Genomic DNA, 27,798 nt, shown 5'->3' on the forward strand with positions numbered 1-27,798 from the left:
CCAATTTCATGTTGTTGTTTTATTAAGTATAACATTAATAATTCTTTTACAATTTTAACCTTTAATAATCCATTACAAAATCACTTAATGGATGGTTATTTATGTCCAATAACACTATCAATGGGTAAATAACAACATAAGGACCCTTGTTTTAGAAAGGCAGGACAAATAGACACCTTTACAATATAGAAAGCTACTTTTACATTTTATGCGATTAGGTCCTTTAAGCACACAAACAATTAAATTTTCATACGAAATTTTCACATATACTAATTTACATATAATAGGCACGAAAAATAATATTAAAATATTTTTAGACTCGGATTTGTGGTCCCGAAATGATTATTCCAACTAGGGTCTAAATCGGGCTGTTACAAATAGGCTATTTGAAAAGCCAATTTGCCACCCTAAAAAGGGTCATGTAACACCCCTAACCCTTATCTGTCGCCGGAAAGGGGTTACAAGGCATTACCAAACAAAGCACAACATTTGAACAATTTTGTATATACACATGTTCAAGTCTCTTTAACCAATCAAAATTTAAATCATATAGCTAAATTAATCATTTACAAATCATTTCATATCATATAACTAATATATTAGTAGTTAATTAATTCATAAACACAAATATCGATATACCATTATATCACATATGCATGTGCACTTAACCAAGCTAATAAAACTATTTCATTCCATTATTCCGTACATAAATCATATAAATCAAATAAAAAGAAAACATATCTCATTTTATCATATAATCATTTGCGCATATCAAGCATGTTCAACTTATAGTGAAGTTGATTTATAGACCTAAATGAATAACCAATCTATCATAAAGAATGTGCTTATGTTACCATTTGTAAGAACATATATTCAACTAACAAAATTAAACCAAGAATTTAATTCCAATTCAAATAATGACAACATAAATTTACCTATTTAGCATATAGCCATCTTGTTTCTTATTGCATGAATTACTATTCATATGGTCAAATGCAAATACATAAGTAGAAATTATATATACTAAATCCATAAACTTTATACGTTGTCTACTTTCATTTTATTCAATCACATCATTATACACATCATCAACAAGAAATATGTTTTAGACAAATAACCAAATGCATGTAACATTTTCCATTTCCAAAACGTTTCACCTATATTTCATTTCAAACTGATTACTAAATACTAATAATCAAAGCTCAACTCAATTCATGTTACAAAATATATACCTATATAATAAGACATTAATTATTCATAACTTAAATACATCCTTCAATGACATAAATCAAACTCATCAAACGAATATTCATAAGTTTAACATAACATTATATCAAACCATAAATATTTTCCAACACATCTCACGCATATAACATGGATGTCGCTCAACAATTATATATAAAACCACAGTTTGCATTTCATATCAAGCACGTCACCTATTTATATTCATATTTCTTAACCAAAAACAACTAAGCTTAGAACATCATTTTTAGCCATTTCATTATACACATATCAAACACTCAACTTACATATACTATACGTATTACTTATCTATCACATGATATAGCTCAATTCAACTAACATCTGAAATTACCTTATTTCAAAACACATCAAGAATCCTTATCAAACCATATCAAGCCCCATTCACCCATATTTATATGCAATGACCGATTCATCAAAACCACATAAATCCATCAATGACAAAAAGCAATAAAACCAAATTTAACATAATTAAACAAGCCATTTTCGCATGGCTTATATATACATATCCTAAAATCAAATATATTAACTAGCCTGTACATGCCATAGGTTTAAATTCAAACTTATTAAAGTACCAAAAATAGCCGATAGTGTGATAGACTTCGCAGACGATCCCCGAACCCATAACTAGCTTTCAAAATCTATAATACAGAGAACAAACATACACACACAATAAGCTATCACAGCTTAGTAATTCATAAGCATATAAAAGAATCAATGACATTATTAACTCAATTTAACCAAACCAATTCATGCTATCATAATCACATTTAATCTCAAACTTGCAAATTTATAGACAACATATACATTCATGTATCAACTTTAACTTGCTCGATATACATATATATCCATTATCAAAGTTATCATTTACTTCCAAGGTCATAATATCATCATATAGACAAATATATATACACATTCATGTATGTATACACATGTTTCACACTTTAATACCACATACTTATATCATTTTGCTGAATATAGATTTGCATTCAAACTTTATAACATGATTCATATCATCACTTCAAATACCAAAGCTTACCTTAATTTCAATACATTAGCTAACACATACCTAAACCTTTTAATTCGATTTCGCATTCGATCTTTACTTAACATTACCCATTGAATCATTCGAAATTAAATAGGATACTTGGATAGTCGCACATACCGTGCAATGCCAACATCCCAAACGTGGTCTTACATGTAATTACATATCGATGCTACTGTCCCAGATAGGGTCTTACTTGTAAACACATATCGGAATCACATATTGATGCCAAAGTATTAAACGTGATCTTACTCACACACACATATCGAATCACACATTGATGCCAATGTATTAAACATGGTCTTATTCGCACACACATATCAGAATCACATATCGATACCAACGTATTAAAAGTGATCTTACTCGAACACACAGATCGGAATCCCATATTGATGCCAACGTATTAAACGTGGTCTTATTCACACACACATATCGGAATCACATATCGATGCCAATGTATTAAACGTGGTCTTACTCGCACACACATATCGTACAATGCCAACATCCCAGACGTGGTCTTACATGTAATCACATTTCGATGCCACTGTCCCAGACAGGGTCTTACATTAATCACATATCGATGCCAACGTCCCAGACGTGGTCTTACACGTAATCACATATCGATGCCAACGTCCCAGGCATGGTCTTACACGTAATCACATATCGATGCCAACATCCCAGACGTAGTCTTACACGAGAACACATATCAGAAATCCTATGTCATGATATATGTATCCTAGCTATTCCTAAGGTTCGTACGGGGCTTTCGGATGTCGTATCTCAGTCGAATCGAGTTCGTAAAGCTCCCAAGCATATACACATTTGGCTACCACATATATACTTTCACATAGTTCATTTCAGTATATAAAATCCATATTTATTTAAAATTAACAACATCTACTTGCTTATAAACTTACCTCGGACAACGATAATCAGAACGGGACGATTATTTGACAACTTTGGTTTTTCCCTTATCCCGATCCCAATCTGATTTCTTTAGTTCTTGATCTTAATCAAGCAAAACCTTGGCTGAAACTTTGAAAACCGTATTTCTTTCTCTATTCTTTAACATTCAGTCATGCAAATAAAAGATGAATGCATGATATTTTTTATTATATGTTTTATTATGTTAACATATTTACCATTTTACATTTTTAACCTCTATTAATTAATATGTAACCATTATAAAATAAGGTCAAAACCGTCCATCACTTTTAACTATGGTATAATTACAACTTAAGCACTTCAAATTATAAAGACAACCACAATTCGGCCATTACAAATTAAACCATCAAATTTTTATTTTACGCGATTAAGCCATTTTATTAAATCAGGCACTCAAACGATAAAATTTTTGAACGAAATTTTCACACACATAAATTCACACACAATAAACGCAGAAAATAATTTTTATTATTTTTTTGACTAGGATTTGTGGTCTCGAAACCACTATTCCAAATATGGTCTAAATCGGGCTGTTACAGGTCATTGATAAACCGTAATTTATATATATTTTTACCTCATGCTTAACGCATTTTATGGATGATTTTTCCATAAAATTGGTGAATTCATTGCTCCTAATGCCTTAATTTCATGATTTATACTTAGGTGAGCATAAGAGAGCGAAAGGAACGAGAAACGAGCCAAAAACTGAGAAAATGGGCCAAAGGACAAAATTAACACGGCCTAGACTTCCTCACACGGGCAGACCACACGGCCGTGTCAATTTGGCAGAATCGAAGCACGACTCACATGGGTAGACCACACGCCCGTGCCTATTTAACAGGCTTGACCACAGCCTGAAGTAATCGCACACGGGCGTGTCCCTACCTAGCCCAAGTCGAGTCCAATTCGGAAAAGGCTAATTTTGAGGGCTTTTAGGCATTCTAAAGCCTATAAATACCCCCTAAAGGAAGAGGAAAAGGGACACAGATAGAGAAATGAAGGGAACTGCTCAAAGGAGGCCAATTGATCCATCTCAGAAGCCGGAGTCATCATCAAGACTAAAGATCTCTCCTCAATTTCCCTTCAGGAGTTTTGGGTTTTCTTTATGTTTTGTAATCATTATTCTTCTGAGATGTTTTCCTTTTTAGTTATGAACTAAATCCCCTAAATACCTAAGGGGAATGAAACCTAAGAAGAATCGTGTTATTATTTTCTGAATTGTATGATAAATATTTAACTTGTTCTTAATTATGTGTTCTTAATTCTTGTTTTGATATCCCAAGATACTGATTAAAAATAAGCTCTTATTCATAGGAGGAATAGACCCTGTCTAAGAGTACATTTGTCATAACTAAGCGGAGTTGATTGTGCGCCTAGATATAGGGTGACAAGATTTTGCTGGATTAGGGTAAAACCTAATAAGGGGATCCATAGATCGAGTTAATGCAACCCTAGGGTGCTAGTTAGAGAAAAGTCTCAATTATTCAATCTAGGGATTAGATGTTATTAGTCCTGAATAGAGATAATAACATAACTTAGGGATCTCTACGGGAAAAGTTAAATGAATAAATCGTCCGATTCGGAGCCAGAATAACAAGTAAAGTCTAGGTGGATTTTTCCTAAGGTATTGTCTTAATTCAATCATTTTCCAAAAGTAATTCCCCAATTCTACTTTCTATGAATTCTTAGTTTAGATAACTAGTTAGTTAAAACAAAACCCCCTTATTCTTAGGCTAGATAATAAAAAGACAGTCATTACTAGTACTTTTAGTTCCTTTGGGTTCGACAATCCGGTCTTACTAAAACTATACTACTGTTCGATAGGTACACTTGCCTACATCGTGATGATAGTTAGTTTCAAGAATGATTCTTTATAAATATTTAAAACCTGTCACACAAAAATTGTGATCAAGTTTTTGGCGCCGTTGCCGGGGAGCTAAGATATTAGGAACGCTCAATTTTTATTACTTTAGCCATTTATTTTTCTTGCAATTTAATATTAATATTATTTTTATTTATTAATTTACTTTTTCTTTCTCTTGGCAGGTTTTTATAGTTTATGACTAGAAGAAACCCGTCAGGACCACTACTTTTTGACGAAGAAATTGATCGCACAGTTCGCAGAAACCAAAGAGAAATAAGGTGAAGCTTAAGATACACAGAGAACGAGCAAGAGGATGATACTCAAACCCCAACCGAAGAGATGGCTAAAAACCAGGACAATTAGCTACCTCCTGCGATACACATTGAACTGGCGAATCAGAATCCTACTCCTCGTACTATGTATGATTATGCTAAACCTACTTTAACAGGAACTGAGTCAAGTATAGTTAGGCCTGCTATTGCTGCAAATAATTTTGAACTAAAACCTAAAACTATTCAAATGATACAGCAATTTATTCAGTTTGATGGTTTGCAGGATGAGGATCCGAACACTCACTTGGCAAATTTCCTGGAATTCTGCGATACATTTAAAATTAATGGCATTTTCTGATGATGCCATTCGTTTTCGGTTATTCCCTTTTTCATTAAGAAACAAAGCTAAACAGTGGTTGAACTCGTTACCACGAGGGTCAATCACTATTTGGGAACAAATGACCGAAAAATTTCTATTAAAATATTTTCTGCCGACAAAAACGACCAAATTACGTAATGATATCTCTTCGTTTGTGCAGATGGACATAGAAACTCTTTACGATGCATGGGAGAGATACAAGGACTTACTGAGAAGGTGCCCTCATCATGGGTCACCGCTTCGGCTACAGGTTCAAACATTCCATAGTGGCCTGAATCCTTCGACTCGACAAATGGTTGATGCAGCTGCTAGCGGAACCATAAATAATAAAACACCTGAAAATGCTTATGAGTTTATTGAAGAGATGACACTGAATAACTATCAGTGGCAAGTCATGAGGACTAAACCAACTAAAACAGCAGGCGTTTATAACATCATTCGGTCACCATGCTGTCAAACCATGTAGAACTTCTAAATAAAAAGATTGATGGTTTACTTGGTTCTACTCAGGTACATCCAGTAATGAGGTGCGAGACGAATGGAGGAGGAGCATGCACAGAGTATCAACCCTTCAACCCTAGCATCGAGGAGGAACAAGTCCAATATATGGGTAACAATAACTCTAGATTCCAAAATAACCCATATAGTAGCACTTATAACGTAGGTTAGAGGAACCATCGCAATTTCTCGTGGGGAGGTCAAGGAAATCAAAGATCACAACATCCTTCGGATTTTCAACAACCACCCTATCAACAGGAAAAGAAATCGAACCTTGATGAGATGCTGTCTAAATTTATCTCGGTGTCAGAAACCCATTTCCAGAACACCGAGACAGCACTTAAAAATCAACAAGCGTCGATCCAAGGTCTCGAAACTCAGATAGGCCAGCTTTCCAAACTAATCTCCGAATGACCACAAGGTAGCTTGCCAAGTAATACTGAACCCAACGCAAGGGAACAGCTCAACGCGATTAATGTTTAAGATGAAGAGGGATTCGTGGAGCCTGAGTCAGAACCGAGGCAAGAAACTGTAGTGAGCAGAGATCAAGGTAAGGTAGGTCATAATAAAAACAAATCAGTGAATGTTGAATATAAACCTCGTATGCCATACCCCAACGTGACAATGAAAGACCGCTCAGAAGAACAATTTGGTTAATTCCTTAAACTCTTAAAAAAAATTACATATTAACTTACCGTTTATTGAAGCTCTATCGCAGATGCCAAATGCAATGAAATTTTTAAAGGAGCTTTTAGCAAATAAATGGAAGTTGGACGAGGCGTCACATGTGGAGCTAAACATAGTTTGCTCAGCTATTCTACAGAATAAACTACCCAAGAAACTAAAAGATCTAGGGAGTTTTACGATTCCTTGCTTAATTGGGAGTTTAGATGTTAATAATGCATTAGGTAATTTAGGGGCTAGTATTAACGTCAAGCCCTAAAAAAATGTTCAAACAATTAGGTCTTGGGAAACCCAAACAGACTAGGATGAGCATTCAATTAGTAGATAAAACTATAAGATTCCCTAGGGGTATTATTGAAGATGTGCTAGTTAAAGTCGATAAATTTATATTTCTTGTTGACTTCATTATTCTAGACATAGAGGAGGATAGCAACACTCCTTTAATTTTGGGACGGCCCTTTTTAGCAACTGCTTAAATGATTATCGATGTTGGCACAAGTGAGCTCACACTCCGTGAGGGAGACGAAACAATCACCCTTCAAGCTGGCAATTTTGGTGCCACATCGGAAATTGAAGGTGATCGTCTAAACCATTCTACTAAAACTGACAATATGGTACAACCTATTTTGCAGGAAATGAGTCTGAAGGAAGTACATGAGTCATTCTCAAGCAGTAGCAGAGGACCTATTCATGAAGATCGAAGGCTACAAATCGAGGAGCTAGATGAATGGTGGACGCATAAACCGAGAACACATGATAAACCAAAACTACGCCAGAACAAGCTCAACACCTTCCCACATCAACTTAAGGTTGGAGATAAAGTCTTATTAGATGCCGCAGATCCTCACATTGTCACTACCACACCGAACGAAGAAATCTCTCTTACAGTACTTAGCATTTTCCCATTCGGTACAGTCGAGGTAAGTCATACCAAGTTCGGCACTTTTAAGGTAAACAAGACCCGTCTAAAACCTTATTTTGATGAGAATGATAGCAGGAATGAGGAGTATAAACTCCTCGAACCACCATGACCATTCAATGGAGAGGTGAGTCGAGCTTAGACTATAAATAAGCGCTTCTCGGGAGGCAACCCAAGCACTAATTGTATTAACTTCTTTAAATTTTAGTATTTACCACCTAACTTACTGACGGAGCTCTTGAACATAGGTTTCCCACATAGACACGGCCTAGCACACGGGCATGCCTTAGGCCGTGTGGAAATAGGACAAAAATTTCCCCAAACACGGGCTACGATAAATTGTCACGACCGTGCGACATAACCGTAGGCGAACCTGCCAAAATAGCACAGGTGTGCGACACGCCCGTGCCTTTAACCCGTGGCCGAACCTATCAAATTAACAAGGGCGTGCGACACGCCCGTGCCAAGCAACCGTGGGCGAACCTGTTAAAATAACACGGGCGTGCGCAGAGCTATACGACTGTGGGAGAAACAAACCACATCACACACGGTCGTGTAACATGATCATGTAGCCACACGGCCTAGATGCACAGGTGAGCCTGGAGGCTGTGTGACGACATCTCACTTCGCGACAAACACGGGCTAGACACGATCCACACAGGCGTGTGAACTGGCCGTGCCACTTGAAGAATTAGATTACCTATCTTATTTTATTTTTCTTTTATTAATTTGTGAAGATTCTTTTGTTTTTAAACACGACTTATCTTTATGATTACTATCAAATTATTCCCCCAATTCTCATTTTGTCCTTCAGAATCATGTTTGTCCTCCAGCTTTATTTCCAACAACTCGCTCTCGCTAATCCAGGAATTTCATCCATTTTTAACTCAGGAAGTTCTACTTTTCTCCCTATCTTATGAACATACACTTATATTTGTCAAAAATATCTATCTTTGTACATTGAGGACAATGTACATCTTAAGTGTGGGGGGTATTCATTTCATTATCAGAAAAATCCCTGAATGACTGCCTTGTTCTCTTGAAAATCTCTCATATCATATTTAGGATAAATTTTGATTGATTTATGATTTTTATTGATATATATTGAATTAAAACATAGGCATTTATGCATTGATTGTTTAAACTTTAAGACATTAGAGAATCAAGCATGATAAGTTGCTTTTTAAGAATTTAAAATTTTAGGTTGTTTCCCCAAAGTTTAGGTATTACTTTGAGTTGGAATTCACAAGTTTTAAACATCAAAAAGCCATAATTTTTGTGAGATTTTTGAGCCTTTCGAGCATCTATTAATTCTTTCATGCTCACTTTTATTATTGCTTTGAGTGCGTCAGTATTGAACTGTTATTCTAGAACTTTCTTGATTATGCATGTCAAGACCACACCATTTGATTTGATATGTCAAAATGATTAAGGCACTTAGGATTAACCCACTCATGCCATGAAAAGCCTACCTCCAAAATTAACCCCTAGTGAACCTCTTTGAGCCTAACAACCCATTTTTTTTTGTATTACCTGTAATATTAACCCTTAACCCGTTATTGTTGAAATCCCCTAAATTAAATTTGATCTCTATTTTTTTCGAGATTTGAATTGAAATAATTAATCAGCTATGTCTTGTTCTTAATAGTTAGTCTATGTTATTTAACTTGTTCTTAATTAAAAAAAAAACATGTATACATATTAATAGTAGTAATCTTCTGAGCTAAAGAACTTAAATTCCATTTTCTGAGAAAAGCTATGTTGTGTGCAAGTGATGATTAAATCTTTTTCTAGTTCAATGATTTTTCAATTCAATCTCGATTCTATCCGTTTCTTTCAGCTTGTGACCACACCCCCTAACCAAAGCCATGCTACAACCCTCTAAAGACCTTTTGATTGATATCAATTCATAATGGTGGAGATGTGATTTTCATGCAAGCCTATGGTGATAACTTTTCATATTGACTGATGAGTGCTACTTTCATTATCCTTAAACACTTTGAGTGATTTGAGTGAATCTTTAGTGAGGATGTTAAACTCCGTGAGATTTCGAATCGAGGTAACCACTTAGACAAGGGGAGATTCCTAAGTTTTGCATGATTAAACACTCAACTTGGAATGTTTGAAGCTCTAATGTTCTTTTAGCTAAATTCTCAATGTACGACTACTTATGAATTAGTTTGCGATATTTTCAATAGAGATTATAAGTTAAGAAGAATTTATTTTGATTTTGAGTTGAGAATTTTGCCTGAGGACAAGCAAATGCTTAAGTGTGAGGGCATTTGATAAACCGTAATTTATACATATTTTTACCCCTTTCTTAACGTATTTTATGGATGATATTTCCTTAGAATTAGTGAATTCGATGATCCTAATGCCTTAATTTCATGTTTTATACTTAGGTGAGCATAGGAGAGCGAAAGGAACGAGAAACGAGCCAAAAACTGAGAAAATGGGCCAAAGTACGAAATCAACACAGCCTGGACTTCCTCACACGGGCAGACCATACGGCTGTGTCAATTTGGCAGAATCGAACCACGACTCACACGGGAATACCACACGCTTGTGCCTATTTAAAAGGTTTGACCACGGCCTGAAGAAATCGCACACGGATGTGTCACACGGGCGTGTCCCTGTCGAGCCCAAGTTGAGTCTAATTCGGAAAAGGCTAATTTTGAGGGCTTTTAGGCATTCTAAAGCCTATAAATATGCCCTAAAGGAAGAGGAAAAGGGACACAGAGAGAGGGAGGCAGGGAACTGCTCAAGGGAAGCCGATTGATCCATCTCAGAAGCTGGAGTCACCATCAAGACTGAAGATCTCCCCTCAATTTCCTTTCAGGAGTTTTGGGTTTTCTTTATGTTTTGTATTCATTATTCTTCTGAGATGTTTTCATTTTTAGTTATGAACTAAATCCCCTAAATACCTAAGGGGAATGAAACCTAAGACGAATTTTGTTATTATTTTCTGAATTGTATGATAAATATTTAACTTGTTCTTAATTATGTGTTCTTAATTCTTGTTTTGATATCCTAGGATACTGATTCAAGATAAGCTTTTATTCAGAGGAGGAATAAACCCTGTCTAAGAGTACATTTGTCATAATTAAGCGGAGTTGATTGCATGCCTAGACATAGGGTGATAAGATTTTGCTGGATTAGGGTGAAACCTAATAAGGGGATCCATAGATCGAGTTAATGCAACCCTAGGGTCTTAATTAGAGAAAAGTCTCAATTATTCAATCTAGGGATTAGACGTTATTAGTCTTGAATAGGGATAATAACATAACTTAGGGATCTCCACGGGATAAGTTAAATGAATAAACGTCCGATTCGGAGCTAGAATAACAAGTAAAGTCCAGGTGGATTTTTCCTTAGGTATTGTCTTAATTCAATCGTTTTCCAAAAGTAATTCCCCAATTCTACTTTCTGTGAATTCTTAGTTTAGATAATTAGTTAGTTAAAACAAAACCCCCTGATTCTTAGGCTAGATAATAAAAAGACAGTCATTACTAGTACTTTTAGTTCCTTTGGGTTCGGCAATCCGGTCTTGCTAAAACTATACTACTGTTCGATAGGTACACTTGCCTACATTGTGATAATAGTTAGTTTCAAGAACGATTCTTTATAAATATTTAAAACATGTAACACGAAAATCGCGATCAGTCATCCCTACAAGCATCAACCAAAGCATAATTCATGACTAAATGGCAACCAAAACCATACCCAAACACACATAATTCTATCCACAATATCCCAATCAATTTCATACTCAATTTTCATATCAAAGCATACAAATTTCATGTACTAAAATCATACCAATCCATTTGTCTCAAACAACATTTAACCAAACTCAAAATCATATCAAAACCTTACCATTTAAACTACCAAATCATACCAAGATGGCCAATCACACAAGACCATATATATACATCAAATATATCATTTTTCCATCACATAGTGTATACCAAAACCAATTCCATAATCTCAATCACATTCATGCCATATCACATGGCAAGAAATACACATAACACATATCATAACATTACTAACCTATACTGTAACACCCTGTACCCGAGTCCGTTACCGGAATCGAACACAAGGTGCACACAGACTTAACTTAATTGTTTTCACAGTCCATAAAAAAAAATTTTCCAGACTAGCTGGTTACTGCATCACTGTCGCCTTAAAAATCATATCTTGAGTTTTAAAGCTCGAAAATCAGTTTTGTAATTTTTTCCTGAAACTAGACTCATAAGTACATCAACATATTTTTTTCTAGAATTTTTGGTCGGGCCAATTAGTACAGTTTATTAGTTAAAGTCTCCCCTAATCCAGGGTTCGACTACTCTGACCTTCACGCATTACGAATTGGATATCTCCCGGTACAGGGCTTCAATACTGATGTTGTTTGTTTCTATAGAAACTAGACTCAGAGAGGAATCTATACATATATGGCATGACTCCTAATTATCTCTGGTTAATTTAAAATGAATTTCCAAATTCGGAACAGGGGATCCAGAAACCGTTCTGGCCCTGTTTCACGAGAACTTAAATATCTCTTAACATATAACTCATATGACCGTTTCGTTTCTTCCATATGAAAGTAGATTCATCAAGGTTCATTTGCATAATTTATTCACTATTTAATACCATTCCTACTATTTTTAGTGATTTTTCACATCCACATCACTGCTGCTGTCAGCATCTGCCTTTAAGGTAGGCTTTACCTATTTCATGATTTCCATGATTCAATTGGCCCTTTTTGCATACATAGCACAAAGTGTGATCATGATTAACCATTCCAATGGCTAATCGTTTCAAAACCATTCCATACCTCATAATGATCAACATACAAACGATTATAGTACTATGCTAAAACGATATAAGCCATTTTCGCATGGCTATCCAAGTTTACACAAAACCGAAAGGTACATGACCTACAACAAAAGGGTAGTCCTATACATGCCATTTCAAAGTTCAACCAAAATTGTACCAAAATTGGGGCTTTGATAGTGTGGATGACTTCGACTTCGATGATCCCGAATCTGATAGCTAACGAGCAAAATCTATAAAACAAAGAGCCAAAGCAACGGAGTAAGCATTTTAATGCTTAGTAAGTCTCAAGTAATGAAATCAGCTTTGACTAAAGTATTACATTTACATAATTAAATGAATCGCTTTATTAATACACATTCTCATAATCATACTTACTTCACATTACCGACCCTTATGTTCATACACAAAAGAACAACTTAGCCAAAGGCCGGTAGCTCGTTTATCAACTGAGCGAATACTTACTTGTAAGGACTCAACTAATTCAAGCACATACGAACATACCTCATTGCTGGAATTTTCACAAGTGTATAAACTGAAATTTTTACAGCAAGATTGCTCATTTCCGAGTCACGTACCTTCGGGATTTAACCGGATATAACCACAAGCACAATTGCCTTCGGGTCTTAACCCGGATTTAGTAACTTGCACAATTGCCTTCGGGTCTTAACCCGGATATAACAACTCACACGAATGCCTTCGGGTCTTAGCCCGGATATAATCACTAGCATAAATGCCTTCGGGACTTAGCCCGGGTATCATCAAATGCTCATGTACACATATTTCAATAATCACGAGACATCCATATTTCATTTTCGTTACTAAGGCTCAAACACAAAATATTTATCAAACCTTTACAATTTCGGCTCAATAGCCACACACAAGGAGCATGATTTCAATATAATTCAAGTAGGGTCATTACTCGAAGACTTACCTCGGATGTTGTCGAACGATTTCGACGGCTATTCGATCACTTTTTCCTTTCCCTTATCCAACTGTGGTCCTCTAAGCTCTTGAGCTAATTCACACAAATTTAACTTATTAAAATCTCATTATGATAGCTTATGGCCGAATATGACAAGGAGTTTAAATGGTCATATGGCCATCCTTTAGCTCAAATACACAACGGTCATGCACATTTTTAATCACAACAAGCAATTCAATACAATTCATTCAAACATCAAAGTGAAGCTCAAGGTACTTAGCCCTTATATACATTAGACATTAGAGTCACATGTGCACGAAATCACGAATCGAATTCAACACATTAGTTAGTACTCTCCTTAGCCGAATTTTCCAAGCCAAGAATAGGCATCAATATGCTTGCCTCTAACCGAATGCATGCACACCAACTCCCTCATGTGGCGAATATGCATGTCCATGTTGAGGCCAATTATACACTTAATACCACACAAAAAAACAGCATACATTTTACTAACTAACGATTACATATTGTAGCTCAATGCACATCTCTCATTTACTTCATAACCAAACATCATCACAAGCAAATATACACCTTGAAATAGTATATATGTCATACCAATACATCATGTGCAAACATATATTCATGTAGGTGCAAGGGCGAATCTCAAGTTGCTTATATCCAAATATAAACACATATCCAAAGCTCAAATCTTACCTACCATGCAACATGCATGAAACATACTTATGGATATACCATGGCGAATACACCACAACACCATACCGTTTCAATTTGGTCATGGTTAACAAAGAACTTAGCATCTCATTCAAAAATGCTAAAAGAAAATCTAAGAGTCCTCAATCCCCATCGCATGTATCATTATCAAGCTTGATATTTAGCATGCAATGGCATTAACACCACATCCACTTTGGCGAATATCATTCCCATGACATAGCAAAGATTTGAACCATGGGCTAATAAGAACATCAAGCTAGCAACTAAAACATGCATGAATCTCATGGCACAACCTCAAACATACCTTAATCTTGATGCAAGTATAGCCAAATCTCTTCCTAATCCCTTCCAAACCAAACATGAAGCAAAAATTCCTTCCTTCCTCTTTAGTATTTTCGGTCAAGAGAGAATGAAATGGATGAACAATTTTTTCTTTTCTTTTCTTCAATACACGGCAATGGGGAGGGAGAAGCCTTCACACACAATTTTTTTTTCATTTTTTATTACCCATACTCCTTAGTTTAATGTTTCTCCCTAATGCACCAACAAAACATGTCTATGACATGTTTTGCCCATCCTCCATTGTCATGGCCGGCCACCTCTTATAAAAAGAGGGATATTTGACATGCAAGGCCATTGTTTTGCATGCATGCTTTAATTAGTCATCACACATTTCCCCATCATACTTTCAAAGTTTTCTACTAGGTCCTTTCTAGTGAAATTCACATTTACTACTCTAAATCAAACATCAAAAATGTCACACACGAATTAACACATATCATAAGCATCAAAATGAACATTAAATTATTTTTATGCCTCGGTTTTGTGGTCCCGAAACCACATTTCGACTAGGGTCAATTTTGGGCTGTCACATATACATGCCATACATTAATATTTACAACTTCAAAAGTACCAAAATATTGTTCGATAGTGTGACGATGATTCTTGACGATCCCTGAGCTCACGGTAGCTTCGGTAATCTATAAAATAATGAAAAACACACACAAAGTAAGCTTTCTAAAGCTTAGTAAGCCATATACAAATAACCTTAATAAACTTAATACATAAGATAAATATAAGCCAATTTATCCATGGAATCCATAGCAAATCACTTACACAAGTTTCATAATTCACATCTAACTTACTTTTTCTTAATGCACTTGCATTTAACCACCATTCATTCTCATGAAATTCACATGTCATCATTTATAAACACACACTTACCTTTCATTCTTGAATAACATATACATTTCATACATACCTGAATCAGATACTTATTCTCATTTTCATTCCATTCTCGATATTGCTGGTTGAACCGTTCGGAATTGATAAGGATACTCGGATAACTCGTAAGCTTGTACAATGCCATATCCCAGATATGGTCTTACATGTTATCAAATATTGATGCCGTTGTCCTAGACAGGGTCTTACACGAAATCATATACGATGCCAATGTCCCAGACATGGTCTTACACGATACCACAATTTGAAATCCTAATGTCATGACACTCGTATCCTATACTATTCTTATGGTTCGTACGGGACTTATGAACGTTGTAACACTGTCGATGCTTTCTCAATTTCACATATTCATCTTCCATAGCCATTCATTATATTTCAATATCATATAAGCATGAATAAATTAATTCAAGTACATCTATTTGCATATAAACTTACCTCGGAAATGAGAACGGCTAAACGAATCGATTATTCTACCACCTTTGACTTTCCCCGATCTAATTCTGATTTCTTTCGTTCTTGATCTATATAAATTTGGATTTCACCAATTTAATCACACATTTATTCATTTCAATCCACAAACACATAATTAGGGCATTTTACAATTTAGCCCCTAAAATTTCACATTTTTACATTTTAGTCCCTATTTCATAAAATCACAAAATACACATAATTTCACATTTCTCATGCTTAGCTGAATTTTCATATAGTCTTTAGAAGCCCGTAATTTTCACTTATTTCACATTTTAACCCTTCAATTTCTCATTTTCACAATTTAGCCCTTAATAATCAAATTCATCAAAAATCCCAATACAAAACATATTAACCCAACAAATATCTTTCATTTTTCATCAATTAACAACAAAGAACTCATGGATTCATCCATGGCATATCTCAAAATCATCATAAAATTCAAAAAATCAAGAATGGGCTAGCTAGAGTACTAAGCAAGAATCACAAAAACATAGAAATCATCAAAAATAGATAAAAAATCAAATACCAATTAGCCAAGATAAGTGCCGAATATTTGAAGGCTTAGAAACCCTATTTCTCTTTCTTCAAATTTGACTAGATGATGAACATATTAGCTAATTTTAATGTTTTGTTTTATTTAATGCACATTAATAAACCATTTACCAATTTAACCTTAATTATAACATTAATAATCCACTAACTCATGTCTTACTTTGTCCACGCATTAATCCAAGGGTCCATTTGCAACATAAGGACCTCATATTTAATATATCAAAGTAATTCGACACTTATTCATGTAGTACACAACTTTTACATTTTCTACGATTTAGTCATTTTGTCAAGTTGGACATTCAAACGATAAAATTAATTCATGGAATTTTCACACATATCATATAACATAATGAAATCACGGGAAATAATGTTAAAATATTTTTTGACTCAGATTTGTGGTCCCGAAACCACTGTTTCGACTAGGGTCTAAACTGGGCTGTTACACATTTCATATCATATAGCATTCATGTCAAAAACCAATCAAAATCATACATATTGTCCCTTATACGAGCCCTTAAGGCCCAAATTACTCATTAGAAACAAATCAGAACTAAATTGGAAACTCAAAATTAGGGATACACGCCCGTGTCTCTGCCCGTGTGGACGAAAATAGGCTATTTTACAAGCCATTTTTCTCACCCAACAAGGCATGTACCTACAGTTAACATTGTGCATATAAACAAGTCATATTATGGCATCCAAAACAAGTAAAATCAATCCCTAAACATGTAGTATATTCACAGACAACCAATATGCCCTTAAGCACCTTAAATGATAAATAAAAACATGAGTATATTCACAGACAACCAATATGCCCTTAAGCACCTTAAATGATAAATAAAAACATGTTTAACAACATAATCCATGTAACCAAGGAATCAACCAACCTTTATGTCTAATCGTATTAATGCACAACCTATAAATCATTTACCAAAACTTACCATTTGGTACCAATTGTACCACTTGTTCAATAGCATCAAATACATATACATTTACAATAGCATAGTACCAAATCACACCAAGTTATAAAACATACCTCATATGCATTTTCAACTACTATTTTACCTTTCACCATTCAACCACAAATCATTCCACACATTAACATTTTAAGGCAAACTATACACATATAAAATACAAAAACACAAGCCAAATGAGTGGCTAATCTCAACAAAACACATATAGGCGAACATTTAGCCAAAATAACCTATACATGCCATTATAACCAAAATCAAAACATCTAAAAGTACCGATAGAACCGATGGATAGTGTGATACAGCTTCGACAAGCTTCCAAGCCAATCGAGCTTCTGATAATCTGAAAAGTAAAAGAAAACAACTACGTAAGCAATGAATGCTTAGTAAGCTCGGATAAAATTTAATCATATCAATTCATTTCAAATATGAAATTTATACATATCAAGGATAATCCAATATCGATACCACAAGATTCATGAAGCTATATTGAACAACGCACAAGATGAATAAATCCACAACATCATTTATACATGTCAGTCCTAGCATAGTAGGATTTTAAATAACTTTAAACCTTACCCCTCTTTCATGAGCTCAAGCTTATTTTTATTTGAGCACTTACCATTTTAATGCAACTTATAATTAAACATATTACCATCCAACCAATAGCTTGGCACTTGCCTAAGCATCAAACAATAACACTTGTTAGCATACTTGAACATATTTGATATAAATTCAACATCGATAACCTTATTATCTCAACATGTCACACTTGAGTTTATTACATGTGTAAGCTTACATAATTTCCATGTATCAACATTTCAAAGATATTCGTATATGTACATGTCATGATACATATCATTCTCTTACCGTTTTTTCATATAAATATATCGTCCATTTCAATATATCAATATATCATGTACCATCATTTCTATGTATTTCATGTATATACTTGTATTAGTTCGTATCGAACTCATTTCGTCTCGTAACATAACATTACCCGTTGAACCATTTAAAATATCGTTGGATACCCGAGAAGTACACACGAGGTGTACTGAACTGTAAACCATCAATTCATATACATGTATACTCATACAAGCTATGAATCGGTATGCTCTTATGAGCTACAAATCGTGAAGCTCATACGAGCTATAAATCGGGAAGCTCATACGAGCTGTAAATCGAAAAGCTCATACAAGATGTAAATCGGAAAGCTCATATGAGCTGTAGTGTGTCCGCAACACATGCAGGACCCAAACCGAATCAGTAACCCTAATGACATGTTATTTGTATCCTACAAATTCCTAAGGTTCAAATGGGACTCTGTAATCGTCGTACGACTTTGGATTTACGTCGTTTTATAACACAATAAATTGCATACTTACATATATATATTGATTTAATAATAATATAATCACATATTAACATTCAATTTAATTCAAATTATACAGAATACAGTTCATACGAACTTACCTGGCTAAATTGCAGAAATATCAAGATTCAATGCATTTTGGTAATTTTTCATTTTCCTTGATTTTCCACCTGATCTTGATCTAAATTAATAATTTCATTAAATTTATTAATTTAGACAATAAAACAATTCATTTCATGCAATTTGGTCTTTTTTGATATTTTTACAAAATTACCCCTAAAGTTTTACTTTTATTTAATTTAGTCCTTAAGCCCGAAACATGAAAATTAACCATTTTTAATGCAAAACCATGCTAGATGAATATTCATGGCATTAAGTACAGCCCATTTTTACAATAATTTCACAACAAACCCTTGTATTTTTATTATTACAACAATTTAGGCCCTAATCAAAAAGTTCATCCAAAATCACTTAATAAAATACTTTTAAATAACAATTAATATCTCAAATTCATCATTTAACATGAAAAATCACAAAATTCATCAATGGAAACATTCAAAATCTTTAACAATTTCAAAATCGAAGGTATGGGCTCACTGAATTAAGGTACAACAATCCCAGAAACCTAGAAATCATAAAAAAAAGGAATAAAAATGCATACCTAGTTTGAAAGAATAAGATTGGCCGAATGAAGTTTCAACAATAGCTTCGTGTTCTTTAACATTCGGTTGAAAAGAAATAAATAGTGGAAGATGCTAGAATTTTGTTTTATTTAAGATACCTTTAATTACCCTTTTTACTAATATAACCTTTATAATCTTTAAAATTATGAAATTTCCAAGCCACTATCATCCACTAACACATTAGTGGTTTAATTACCATATAAGGACCTCCACTTTAAATTTTTATAGCTATTTAATACCTTTAGCTATTAGAACCTAACTTTTGCACTTTACGCGATTTGGTCCTTTTAATTAATTAACTATTGAAACGTTAAGATATTTCAACGAAACTTTAATACCACCTTAATGACACTATGTAAATATTTATAATAATATTTATGGCTCAATTTATAGAAATGAGGTCCTGATACCTCATTTTCTAAAACCACTTGAACTTAATAAATTGCTTATAATAAAAAATCAATATATCAAAATCCTTTTCAAAGCCACAATTAACTCGTAAATATTAAATTTAATATTTATGAACTTACTCGTCGGATTTGGTGGTCCTGAAACCACTATTTCTGACACCACTGAAAAACGGGCCGTTATAGTTTGATTTGGAGAACAATTTGACGTTGAGTGGTTTTATTGTAAACAGTTGAGCTAATCATTACTGGATGCCTTCTTTTCATATGTGGCATCAGATGTGGCATTTGTTCCTCAATAGCTTTATGATATTCCCTTGCTTCAGTAATTAGTTTCCTCTAATCTTAGTTTAACAGTTCTGTGCACATATTGGTACAAATAACTACACTGATTGACAAGTTTTTTTTATCCAATTTTATTTTAATAAAAAATATTCTTTTCCCTTGCTGTAGGTACAAACATATCTTCACTTTATTAGAGAAGACATAAATTTTGTGGACATGCATAGAATAGATTTGTATCATGCAAGAGATAGATACTCACTGAAATTGAGGATGCTTGGAGATGATTCTAGCACAAGAAAGCAACGAGATTCCTCTAGAGAAAATGAACAGTATTGGAATTGCCTCTAGTTCTCTTAATGTTAGAGTAGGTATGTCTACAGGGAATCTTCAAAACAAGAATTCAGATGGAAAAACATAGGTGAATGGCCACGGAGCTCAGATAAAAGACGCCTTAAGTGGAGCAGACTCATAGGGTTTCAATCAATTAGGTCTTTCTATTGACACGTGTGCTGTAGAAAAAGAAAACATAGGCAGTTGATTAAAATAAAGGAAAAACTTAGATACCAATAGGATCAAAAGAACCTCAATTATCAAATTGAAAAAAAAAAAGTCATGTACCAAAATGATCATTGAAGCCAAAGTTCAATACCAACTTGGAATAGAAAATCTCTAAACTAATTTAAATATTGAAACCAAACTTAAATACCAAATAATATATTAACCCTTAGTACTTATATCATAGAACCAAACCAATATAAAATACAATAGATGAAAAATTAGAAAGAATAAGATAAAATACATTTATGATATATGTATATTTTGAAACGAAAGACTCATATATCCTAAATTATGTAAACTCAATTCAAATATTCAAAGACCTAAATATTTTACCTTAACCAACAATACCAATATCTTAATAATAATAATAATAATAATAATAATAATAATAATAATAATAATAATAATATTATTATTATTATTATTATTATTATTATTATTATTATTATTATTGATGCGTGATATTCGTGACAGGTTTTAAAAATTTATAAATGAATCGTTCTTGAGACTAACCTATTATCACGATTAAGGCAAGTGTACCTATCGAACAGTAGTATAGTTCAGCAAGATCGGATTGTCGAACCCAAAGGAACTATGAGTACTAGTATTTACTTCTTTTTTATTATCTAGCCTAAAAATTAAGAGGTTTGGTTATCTAAACTAATAACTAACTAAGAATGCACAAAAATAAAATTTGGGAAAATACTTTTGGGCAAATTCGATTGATTAAGACAATACCTAAGGAAAATCCACCTAGACTTCACTTGTTATTTGACTCTGAATTAGATGATTTATTCATTTGACTTGATCCGTAGAAATCCATAAGTTATATTATTATCTCTCTCGAGACTAATAACGTCTAACCCTAGGTTGAAGAATTGAAATCTCTTTCTAATTAACACCCTAGAATTGCATTAACTCGATCTATGGATTCCCTTATTAGGTTTCACTCTAATCTAGCAAAATCTTATCACCCTATCTCTAGGCGTGCAATCAACTCCGCTTAATTATGACAAATTTACTCTTAGACAGGGTTTATTCCTCCTCTAAATAAGAGCTTAACTTGAATCAATATCTTGGAATATCAAAACAAGAATTAAGAACACATAATTAAGAACAAGTCAAATATTTATCATACAATTTAGATAATAATAACAAGATCCATCTTAGGTTTCATTCCCCTTAGGTATCTAGGGGGTTTAGTTCATACTTATGAAAGAAAACATCTCAAAAGCATAAATATAACAAAGCATAAGAAAACCCAAAACTCCTGAAGGAACTTGAAGGGAGATCTTTAGTCTTGATGATGAATCTGGCTTCTGAGATGGATCAATCGGATTTCCTTGAGTAATTCCTTGCTTCCTACTCTGCGTCCCCCTCTTCAGTTCCTCCTCAAGTGTTTAAATAGGCTTTTGGATGCCTAAGATCCCTAAAAATTGGCCTTTTCTGAATAGGACTATACTTGGGCTCGGCAGGGACACGCCCGTGTGACATGCCCGTGTGACACGCCCGTGTGTGATTACTCCAGCCCGTGGCCAAGGCTGTTGAAAAGGCACGGGCGTGTAGTCTACCCGTGTAAGTCGTGCTTCAATCCTGCCAAATGGACACAGCCGTGTGACACGCCCATGTGAGGAAGTTTAGGCTGTGTTGATTTTCCACGTGGGTCCATTTTCTCTGTTTTCGGCCCGTTTCTCGCTTTTTTTACTCTCCCTTGCTCTCCTAAGTATAAAACATGAAATTAAAGGATTAGGAGCATCGAATTCACCAAATCTAAGGAGAAACCATTCATAAATGGGCTTAAGCATGGGATAAAAATATGTATAAATTACGGTTTATCAAATACCCTCACACTTAAGCATTTGCTTGTCCTCAAGCAAAATCCTCAACTCATAATCAAAATAAATTCTTCTCAATTTATAATCCCTATCAATAATATCTCAAAATAATCCATAAGTATTCATTCATTGAGAATTCAACTAAAAGTACATCAAAATTTCAAACATTCCAAGTTGAGCATTTTATCATGAAAACATAGGTGTCTCCCCTTATCTAGAGCTGATCATTGGCCGGGCGGCCCGACCCGGCCCGAAGGCCAGCCCAAAAAATAGGAGGGTTTGGGTGAAAATATAGGCCCGAAAAATGGGCTTGGGCAAAAAAACGAGGCCCGTTTAGAAAACGGGCCGGGCCTCAGGTAAGAGTTTTTTGGCCTGGGGTCGGCCCGGCCCGAATTATATATTAATATATTTTTTATTTTATTTTTAATCATTTTAAAATTTTAATATAACCATTTTTTATTATATTATCAGTTTGTGTATTGTTTTAATAATTGTTTTAGTATCATTTTTATTTGTTTTAATATTTGTTTTATGTTTTTAAATATATTTGATTTATTATATTTTTAAATTTTTTATTTAATGAAATAAGAAAAAATTAATATGGGTCTGAACTGGCTGCCTCTGCTTAGCAATTTTATTTCGGGCTGGGCTTGGACAAATCTTTAAGCCCATATTTCGGCCCGGGACAGGCCTAAATTTTTGTCTGGGCCCAGCCCGAACTCGGCCCAGCCCAGCCCATGATCACCTCTACCCTTATCTAAGTGATTACCTTTAATCAAAATATCGCAGAGTTTAACATCCTCACTAAAGATTCACTCAAATCACTCAAGGTGTTTAAGGACATCAATAAAAGCACTCATTAGTCAATATGAAAAGTTATTACCATAGGCTTGCTGGAAAATCAAATCTCCACCACGATATATTGAGCTGATACATCAATTAAAAAGGTCTTTTTAGAGGGTTGTAACGTGGTTTGGTTAAGGGGTGTGGTCACAAGCTGAAAGAAAAGGTTAAAATCAAGATTGAATTGAAAAATTACCTAGCTAGAAAAATAACTAGTCATCAGTCGAATACAAGTAAGCTTCTTCTTAGAATATGGATGTAACACCCCGAACCTGAGACCATCGCCGGTGTCGGACACGAGGGGTTAGCAAGCTAAGTTCACTTGTTTTGCCCATCCATTGGACATTTCCAGTCAGGCTGGAAAAACTGCGTCACTGTCGCCTTAAAAATCATATCTCGAGTTTCAAAACTCGGAAACTGGTTTCGTAAATTTTCCCTGAATTTAGACTCATATATCCATCCATGGGTTTATTTCTAGAATTTTTGGTCGGGCCAATTGGTACAGTTTATTAGTTAAAGTCACCCATGTTACAGGGATCGACTGCTCTGACCTTCGCGCGGTATAACTTGAATATCTCTCTGTGCAGGGCTTTAATGCTGGTGCCGTTTGTTTCTAATGAAACTAGACTCAAAATGGAATCTGTACATATAAGGTATGTCTCCTAATTCTTTTTGGATAATTTATAGTGAATTTTTAATTTGCGACAGGGAACCCAGAAACCATTCTGGCCCTGTCTCACAATAGCTTTAATATCTCTTAACCTGTAACTCCTATGACCATTTCGTTTCTTCCATAAGAAAATAGACTCATCAAGGTTCATTTACATAGCTTATTCACTATTTAATTCCATTCCTATGAATTTTGGTGATTTTTCACATTCACGCCACTGCAGCTGGCAGCATCTGTTTTTAAGGTAGGGCTTACCTATTTGGTAGTCTCCATGAATCAACTAGTCTTGCCATACATAGGTTCATATATGATCATTTTAACCATACCAATGGCTGATCATATGACCAACATTCCTATTTCCAAGCCATAGCCACATCATGACACCAAATATATATATATACAAACCACAATTAGTCTAAGTTCATGCTTCCTTTTTCGAGCCATTTTCGCATGGCCGTACATACTTACATTACAACATATTTAACAAACATGAGGTAGTCCTATACATGCCATCTCAAGTTCAACCAAAATTTATACCAAAATGGAGGCTTGATAGTGTGGATGACTTCGACTTCAACGATCCCAAATCCGAGTGCTTGAAATAAATCTAGAAAACCGAGAGCCAAAGCAACGGGTAAGCATTTTTATGCTTAGTAAGTCTCAAGGAATATAATCAACTCTAATTAAAGCAATACATTCACATAACCAAATGCATCATTTCATTAATGCACATTCACATAATCGTATTTACTTCACCATCCCAACACTTATGTTCATACACAAATAACGGCTTCATTAAGGCCGATAACTCGCTCCATCATAGGAGCGGATATTCATACGCTCTTACTCCTAGCGCCAGCACACACCGCACTTACCTTGTCCTTGGGAAATTTCACAAGTGCATTAGCTGAAATTTTCCAGCAAGCTTATAATTTTCAAATCACATACCTTCGAGTTTAACCGGACGTCGCTACTCGTTCAATCGCCTTGGGACATAGCCGGTTATGATAACCCGCACCAAGGCCTACGGGACTTAACCCGGATATCACGATTTGCACAAATGCCTTGGTCTTAGCCCGGATTTAACAACTTGCACGAATGCCTTGGTCTTAGCCGGATATAGCTACTAGCACAATTGCCTTGGTCTTAACCCGGATATAATTTTCAGCATAATTGTCTTGGGCTTAGCCCGGATATCATTCAATTTCTCATGCACACATACATCAATAATCATTGGACATACATATTTCATTTTCCTTACTAAGGCTCAAACACAATTATAATCATTAGCATATTCGCCTTGGGACTTAGCCCGGTGGAATTCAAATACTCATACACACATAATCAATAATCATACACATCCATATTTCATCTCACATAATTCAAGTAAGGTCACTTCTTGAGGACTTACCTCGGATGGTGTCGAACGGCTTTTACGGCTATTCGATCACTTTTTCCTTCCCCTTTTCCAATTGTGGACCTCTTAGCTCTTGAGCTAATTCAAACAAATTCAATTTATTAAAACCTCATTGTGCTAGCTTATGGCCGAATATGACAAGGAATTTAAATGGTCATATGGCCACTCTTTAACTTGAATACACAATGGTCATGCACATTTTATACTACATCAAGCAATTCAATACAATTTATTTGAGCATCAAGGAAATGCTAAGGCCTTCAATAGGCTACCCAAGGCCGAATATTCATGTACATGTTGAGGCCAATTATGCACTTAATACCTCACAAAAACAGCATGCATTTTACTAGTTAATGCTTTGCATATTGTGGCTCAAAACTTATAATATAGCATCAAGCACTTATATGTGTGCTAGGCCGATTTGTGCTTGCAATTTCACAATTATTCTTCAACATCTTCTTCGTTAAACAAACTTATTCATCACTTCCTTCATAACCAAAACATCATGTGCAAACATATATATACATATATGAGCATGGCGAATTTCAAGGTGTCCATAGCCATCCAAAACACAAATTTTAACTAACATGCAAGAAGCATGAACCATGCTCATGAATGCATCATGGCGAATATGACAATCATGCTCCTTTTCAACTTCAATCATGATAAAACAAAAGAAAGCTCAAAATCTTACTCAAGAGTAGACAATCCATCATTGCATGCATCATCATCAAGCTTCACACTTAGCATGCAATGGCTTTATCACCATAACAACTTTGGCCAAATACCATTTCCATGGCTTAACAAAGATTTGAGCCATGGCTAACATGCACATCAAGTTAGCAACCAAAACATGCATGAAACTCCTAACACAACCTCATACATACCTTAATCTTGATGCAAACTTAGCCAAATCTCCTTCTAGATCTCTTCCAAACCAAGCATGAAGCAAAATCCTCCTTCTTCCTTAGTTTTGGCTCAAAGAAAGGATGAACAAAATTTTTTCTTTCCTTCTCTACAACTCACGGCAATGGGGGGATTACCACACTCACACACATTTTTTTTCATTTTTTATCACCCATACACCTTTGTTTATTATTTCACCCTAATGCACCAACAAAACATGTTTCATGACATGTTTAGCCCATCCTCCTTGTCATGGCCGCCACCACCTATAAAAGGGGAATTTGACATGCAAGTCCATTATTTTGCATGCATGCTTTAATTAGTCATCACACATTTCCTATCATACTTTCAAAGTTCATTACTAAGTCCTTTCTTGTGGAATTCACCCTTATAACACTAAATCAATCATCATAAAATGTCATACATGAGCACACACATGTTATAGGCATCAAAATAAATTTTTAATTATTTTTATGCCTCGGTTTTGTGGTCCCGAGACCACCTTCCGACTAGGGTCAATTTTGGGCTGTCACAATGGAATTAACACTCAAGCTCAAAAATGACGAATTACTACTAATATGTATGTTAGTATTGTTTTATTTTTAAGAACAAGTCAAATATTTAGAAGAACAAAACATAATTAAGCAATTTATTCAAATCAAATCTCGACAAAAATAGGGATCAAATTAGGGGATTTCAACAATAATGGGTTATGGGTTAATATTGAGGGTGAATCAATTAATGGCTTGTTAGGCTCAAAAGGGGTTCACTAAGGGTTAATTATGGAGGTAGGCTTTTGTGGAGTAAGTGGGTTAAACCTAAGTGCCTTTATCATCTTGACATATCAAATCAAATGGTGAGGTCTTGACATGCATTATCAAGCAAGTTCTAGAATAACAAATCAAAACTAACACACTCATAATGAAAGTGAGTATGAAAGGAATAAAATATGCTCTAAAGGCTCAAGATCTCACAAAAATTATGGCTTTTTGATGTTTAAACTTGTGAATTTCAACTCAAGATAATACCTAAACTTATGGAAACAACCTAGAAGTTTTTAATTCTTCAAAAATCAACTTATCATGCTTGATTGCCTAATGTCTTAAAGTTTAAACAATCAATGCATAAATACCTATGTTTTAATTCAAGACATATCAATAAAAATCACAAATTAATCAAAATTCATTCTAATAGTGATATGAGTGATTCACGTGAGAATAAGATAAAATT

At 34.6% G+C, this 27,798-nt stretch overlaps 1 non-coding gene across 1 annotated transcript; it reads right to left on the reverse strand.

Annotated features, from left to right (window-relative positions):
* Positions 1–5,892: 5,892 nt before the first annotated feature.
* Positions 5,893–5,999, reverse strand: LOC128296064 (small nucleolar RNA R71). Its single transcript, XR_008286612.1, has one exon. It is a non-coding gene; the product is annotated as a small nucleolar RNA R71 (small nucleolar RNA).
* Positions 6,000–27,798: the final 21,799 nt, after the last annotated feature.

This window comes from Gossypium arboreum, chromosome 7 (genome assembly GCF_025698485.1).
Source record: "Gossypium arboreum isolate Shixiya-1 chromosome 7, ASM2569848v2, whole genome shotgun sequence".
NCBI lineage: Eukaryota > Viridiplantae > Streptophyta > Magnoliopsida > Malvales > Malvaceae > Gossypium > Gossypium arboreum.